This window comes from Mytilus californianus, unplaced genomic scaffold (assembly GCF_021869535.1).
Source record: "Mytilus californianus isolate M0D057914Y unplaced genomic scaffold, xbMytCali1.0.p SCAF_39, whole genome shotgun sequence".
Classification (NCBI taxonomy): domain Eukaryota; kingdom Metazoa; phylum Mollusca; class Bivalvia; order Mytilida; family Mytilidae; genus Mytilus; species Mytilus californianus.
In genome coordinates, this window is record NW_026262689.1 from 283,597 (window position 1) to 290,590 (window position 6,994).

Consider the following 6,994-nt stretch of genomic DNA (forward strand, 5'->3'; position numbering starts at 1 on the left):
GTGTTTCAGCTGTCTTATCGTCGTAGCTGCATGTATCATAAACTGATTTTTATTCCTAATGAAAATGCATATATCACATATATCACTTTCTGTTTGAATTATATCGAAAACACATCTATGTCGACAGTATATTTGTTTGTACTTTATGAACATTAATAAACGTAGCCAAAATAGTTGCATTATTTCGTGCAGAAAGTATAAATGATTATATTGTAGGTTAAAGAAGCTCGATAAACACTTAAAATGACAAATACAACTTAAAATAAACAAATATCAATGTTTGCGTCTTAAAGTTGCACTGGCAGAGGGGAATCGAATCCAAAACATCCTGCACTGAAGATAAGAACGCTGCAACGAGCCAATATATTACAGTTGCAATTCTGAATCGAGGAATGCTTGAAGTAAAATTCTGAAAGCTAACATGGCTTACTCTATTTAGAATGTTGCTTTTAGTTTGGTGTGTAATAGATACAAATCATATTTATAATAAGATCATCACACCTTCTTTTTCTGATTTTTTGAGTTTGAAAAATTGAGAGTCATTGTAGGCAGTAAAGACTTACATTGTAGATTTATGTAAAATAATTATGTATGATATGAATCTGTATTTGAAACAAGACGAATAATCCGAATCACTCACTTGTGTAAATATTCTATTTCTACTGAATTAAAGCATATTTTCAATGGGTCCTCAATGCTCTTCAACTTTGTACTTGTTCGGCTTTATAACTATTTTGATCTGAGCGTCACTGATGAGTCTTATGTAGACGAAACGCGCGTCTGGCGTATTAAATTTTCAGCATGGTACCTTTGATAACTATTCATTGTTGTGCAGTTATGGAAATAACCTGTGAATTATTTGTAATAACTGAACACATATACGTATCACATATGACTTAACTCAGGTGATTATTTTGCTGTTCAATGTATTGTTGTTTTCATAATTGCGTTCCATTCTATTATGACTCAACGACAGAAAAACATGAAAATGGTAATACACAGTTTTCTAAAGCAGTGATATACTCAATTGACGTTTCTAAATGTAATAGCATGAACATGTGCTTTCTGATTAAATTACATTTGTGGCTTTTATTTACTTATGAGTTTCTCTTAAGTTTAAGTCTTCGTCATGAACAACACAAATCCACCTCTGTTTGCGTTATAGATTGTCCAGCTTCTCGTCAAATTCAAAAACCACTTTCCACCATTAATCTAATTGACGACGGTTATTCGAGTTGAAAAAGTGGAAACCCTCGTTTAGCAGGAATAAAATACTACTACCGCGGTATAAACAAATACCGTAATTGATTTTCTTCATTGTTTAGGGGAAGTGACCGATTATTATTTTTTAGAAATGTCTACGAGTTGTAGTCAAAGCAAATATCCTGACAGAATTCGGGATACACAAAACAAGATTCTGGCAAGAGACAGACCAAAATATGCTTGCAATGTCTCTTCATATACAGTGTTCGGTTGGTAGTTTGGTTTAATTTGGCCCAGTAGTTTCAGAGGAAAATATTTTACAATACATAAAATATTTGCCACTGCACGATAAGACAATCAAGTAACACCCGACCTGATTATACATGAAATATTTGCCACTGGGTGTCAATTAAGAAACAATAGTTAATTAAGCAATGAAACACGCATCGTCTTTAATATCCATGAAACATTTTCCACTGGAAATTAAGCAAATAAATAACCCTTTTACGCTAATCAGGCACATTCTAAGTCAGAAAATAAAATATTGCACCAAATAGAAAATGACGTAGATGTTAGCAACTATAGCCCAGCAAACACACAACATTTTAAAAACATTTTTTAAATGTCATATGGACGTCTCTAACAAAACATTTCAATAAGATATCATTTAAACATAAAAAAAATGTTTATTTTATTGTTTTTGAAATGTTTTATTTCTAACATTTAAGTAAAATGTTTTTACAACATTAACAAAATATTATTTGCTAATATCTTTTATTCATGTTCTCAAACATTGTTCTAAAATATCCCGTAGATATTTTATAATATAAAAAAATGATATTTTCTTCAAATGGTATTTTATATTTTAACAACATTTAAAGTAAATATTTTCCAAATATCCAAAAAACATTCTGCAAAAAAATGTTTTACAGAAAATATAGTTTTGCTATTTGCATAAAATGTTTTATAACGTAAAATTAAAATGTTTTACATAAAACATCTGAAAAATATCAGCTAAATGTTTTCTATAAAATATTCTGACATACACATTACTTAATAGTCTTACTGATATTTTATTCATCATTTTACCGATATAAAAATAACATTTTATTTAAACTTTATTCAAAACCCCACAAACAACGTTTTGTGGAATTAGTTCGTTTTTTCAGGATAAGATATAGTACTACATTTCATCAATATCATGACAAGCAAGATACTATGGTTGAAATCCTTAATTGATATCTTGAAGATCCTTGAAGTCAGATTTTATTCCTTCTTATATTAAAATTCAAAAGAGTCAACATTAAATTAAGCAATAATGTATTAATAAACAATCACCTTTCTTTAATGTTTATTCATTTCGTTCGTGTATATTTTAGAAATTAAGAAATGAAAACTGTAACTGTACTAAGTTCAATGTTCGTATCGTTTATATGCCTTACGGAAAACCGACCTTTTCCGGAATCGACTTTTGTTTTATCACCGGAAATGATTTTGAAATTTGAATTTCGAAACGAAGACAGGATATCAACAAAGAGAGCCAAGAAAATTGTTTGTTACGCGATATATACTCACTTGGTGAGAATGATTAATCTGTTAAAATGAAACTTGTGCATTCATTGTGTGTGTTCAATCATAATCGGAACCAAATTACATCTGTTTCTGGAGGTGCGGATCAAGGTTTTGAAAAAAGGGGGGCCCCTGCCCAAGGCAAGCAAACGTTTGGAGTGATACTTGTAAATAGTCTATACATTTATCTTATAAGTAGCTCCATAAGGGGGTCAGGGCCCCTAAATCCGCCACTGTTCAGGCATCTACGTACACCAATTATTTATTTGTTCATTGATATAAAAAAATTATAAGGATATGTGGCTTGTGTGTTTGATTGGCAATACACCTTATCGCTATTTGTCCGCCATTACTGGTCATGGACATCACAAAAGTTCCCGTAAAATGTTGACGTCATATTTGAAAATATTTGACACCACAACTGAAATTAATACACCTTATCGCTATTTGTTCGCCATTACTGGACATCACACAACTGTCACAAGTTCCCTTAAAATTTTGAGGTCATCATAAAAAATATCTGATGCCACAATGGAAAAGTGATTGTTGTTTGACGTCAAAAGTTCAAGCAGGATAGATTCTCGGGTCAAGCGGGAATAGCGATAAGGTGTATTATTCTATGACGTATGCTGACGTAAAAAGTTCAAGCGGGACAGATTTCCAAATACTGAAATAGCGATAAGGAGTATGAGACAGCTATCCACCAGAATTTAAATGACTTGGATAAAAGAAATTATAGGTCACTGTAAGGCTTTCAAAATACTGAAATAGCGATAAGGTGTATGAGACAGCTATCCACCAGAATTTAAATGACTTGGATAAAAGAAATTATAGGTCACCGTACAGCTTTCAAAACAGAGAAAACCAATGCCATATAGTCCACTTTGAAGCCTTGACAAACAAATGTTAAATTTTTCTCAACACTATTGAAACAAAACAACTAACTGCCTACATTAAATACACATTATGAAAAAGAAATTTGACAGACTTAAACCAACAACAACTATTGCAATAAGCATGACTCAATACCTTGTTTCCGAGGCACACAAACAAGTTACAATAACACTAAAATAAGCACCATTTGAATATGGAGATTTTTTTTTCTAGTAAAATCAGTGTATGTATTTATTTGCAAAACAGTAAATTAAATTTCCCTTAACAGCTTAATGAACAGTACAAAGACTATGTAAGACTTCAGTACAAGCAAGATAATATAAACTGTTGCTTAAATTTATATGTATTGCTTCATACACACAATGTATGTATACAATGTATCTTTTATTTTTTAACAGGAGCTAAACGAAAAGCCACAAGGGACAAGTTCAATATGCAGGTTTACAATTTGGAAGTGGCGCAGGTTCTTTGGAATGTCTACAACCTTTCAGGAGAAATTTTTTTTTGAAGTAAGATTTTCATACAGAATTACTGTTATTCCATATTTAATTCAAATATTTAGTATAAACAATGCATTACATTCAAGATTAAGGGCATACAATACAGAAAAGATATCTGGATATTTGAATGAATTATTTTTTTTGTGACAAAATAGAAACAAGTTGTTTATTTAAATTAATCTTTTAGTCCAACAGTGTTCTTTCATAAACAACATATTTGCTTTCCTTTGAAGTATTTCAAATACATATAAACAACTCATTTTATGACATCTGTGTGTTTCTCGGAAGTTAAGTTATATTATTATCATCTTTGCGAAAACAATGCGTAACACTTCAATAAGTTATTATGTCCCTATAGTATACTTCTAGGACTGTATCATATGCCCTTAGATACAAATGACAAGTTATAAACTATGTCACTCTACAGAGTTTAACACTTAAAAAGGACAATAAGATGTTTAATGACATTATGTAGCAGGGCTTTTAAAGGCCCCTACATGATACAATGCATTTAATGAAAACTAAAAAACAACAAGAAAAACAACAGCCTGATTTATACAAAACAATAAAAGAAAAAAAATATGATAGACAACAATCAACGAGTATAATGAAATAAGACTCTTGACTGGACACATATCTAGTCTAAAGTTTTTTATGTGGTTTTTTTTTAATAACTAAATGAAGTTCAACTTGGCATATTGCTCTCTCTTAACACGGTCAGCCATTTATCGTCCCCTTCCGACAGACTATCATCGTTATTTGTTTCAAAACTTTAAAGGGGAGGGGATGTATTTCCTTCAGGCAACGTGAATCGTTCTATAATAAAGGAATGTGCAAGAAGTTTATATATGAATGTAAGATTAATTTTTTTTTTCAGAAGCATGGCACAGCAAGAAAAAGATATAAGACACTGCAAGACATTCCAAGTGATTTTGAATAAGACAATTGATTGACTTTTTCAATGTATTCTTAAATAAATCAAATAGTTGATGTAAAATGGTGTTTTGTTCTCATCTCTTCAGCCAATTATCAATGATTATTGACTTAAGATGTAACCCTATTAGAAGTGTTACGTTTGAGTTTAGAAAGAGAAGTTGTATTGAAAAATCTGAATTTGGGACACAAATTTTAGTCAATGTAACGTGAACTTAAAGATGTGTATAATGTTTGCATAATGTCCAATGGCATATATGTCATGCATGTTCAGGTTGACATATGCATGATGTGTATAAGAGATAGGTAATAAAAGTTGAGAGTGAAAAACTAAACATTATATCATTGTGGTTGGAATGTGGGCTTTCTTGCACTGTCTGTCGTCTGTCCACCTATAGTTGTCGGATTTTGTCCAACAAATATTTTCTGAATTTCATCACTGTTTTTCCCAGAACTGCTGATAAAGATGAGTTCATATTTAATGAGCTGCTTGATAGTGATGAACTGTGATGTGTGAACATTTTTATATCTGGCACCTCAGTCCTGTTTCCTGTTTGCTTATACATTGTATTTCAAAATGTTGAATGTTCTCAAATTTTTCATTACTTTAATTAGTAATGCTGATGAACAGAATGACTTCATATTTGGTAAGTGGCTTGACCATGATGAGTTGTGTCTGCCATTTTGGATGTGTCAAAATTTGTAGATACTTCTAATTTTTAGAGACTTTGAATTGCGAATTTCATATGCTTAGCAAAACAACTGATTTATTCTTGTTTGTATATAGAATTAATCACTGTGTATAAATTAATTTAACTAATGATTTGTTATTTAAAAAAGCAGGAAACTCAATCAAAAGTACAGAAATTTTTATATTGATATGATCTAGATATCAACCAAAAACATCTTCTTAAAACATTTTGAAAACATTTTTTAGGCACAGTCTCACTTGCAAGAAAACATCCAAAAAACATTTTTATAACATTATTTGATGTTCATGATGTTTTTCAAACGTTCAGAAAATATTTCTAGAAAATATTTTTTAAAAGATTATCAAAATGTTTTATACGCCATTGTTTTTCACATTATCATGATATTTCTTTACAACATTTTAATTATATTATGCAAATATATTAGAAAACGTTTTAGCGATATATATTCTACCATACATTTAATGTTTTTCTCACGTTTTTTTGTGATATTTTCATGACATTAGACACAACATTTTAAAAACATTTTAAAGATGTTTTTGTGTTTGCTGGGAGTATCGGTCGACGTAAGCCATTCATCCATGAGAATACCGCATATTGCAAGCAATAAAAAATTTAACTGATAAGATAGACCTGAAAAGAAATCATATACTGTGAAACTAGTGGAAATTTAAATAACATCGTTCAAAGAAAATGTTTTGAAACATTTCTGGATAAGCACACGGAATACTGTAACCTACCTTATTTTTAAAAAAGATTTTCGTGCACTAACATGAATTAAAAATTTAAAAAACCACTATTATCATGATAATGGTATGCAATATTGTTCATTCTGACTATGTATTCTGCATTTTTTCCACTCCCGATTACACGGTGCCTCGTGGAGAGGCAGTAAGTATTATGCAGTGTTGAAATCTATGGTTTAATCTAGCAGTGGATCACGCTCCAGACCTCTCGCTGTTGAGATACAATATATGTACAGTGTCAGAAAACGTATAATTCACGTATATGAACTTTAGAATCAGGACTAGCGTTTACAAATACGTTTTAAATCCGACAACGTATAATATACATATCGTTTTTTCCTGCAGTGTACACTTGAATTTCTTATTGTTTAAATTTAAAAAGTTGTCTCCAATTTTCAAAGAAATAGACATAGTTAAAAATTGGACCGTGAAGTGGACC

The 6,994-nt window shown here is 30.7% G+C and overlaps 1 long non-coding RNA gene across 1 annotated transcript; it reads left to right on the forward strand.

Moving 5' to 3' along the window:
• Positions 1 to 2,255: 2,255 nt before the first annotated feature.
• LOC127736882 (uncharacterized) lies at positions 2,256 to 5,163 on the forward strand. Its single transcript, XR_007999235.1, has 3 exons — positions 2,256 to 2,781; positions 4,065 to 4,175; positions 5,044 to 5,163. It is a non-coding gene; the product is annotated as an uncharacterized LOC127736882 (long non-coding RNA).
• The last annotated feature ends 1,831 nt before the right edge of the window (positions 5,164 to 6,994 follow it).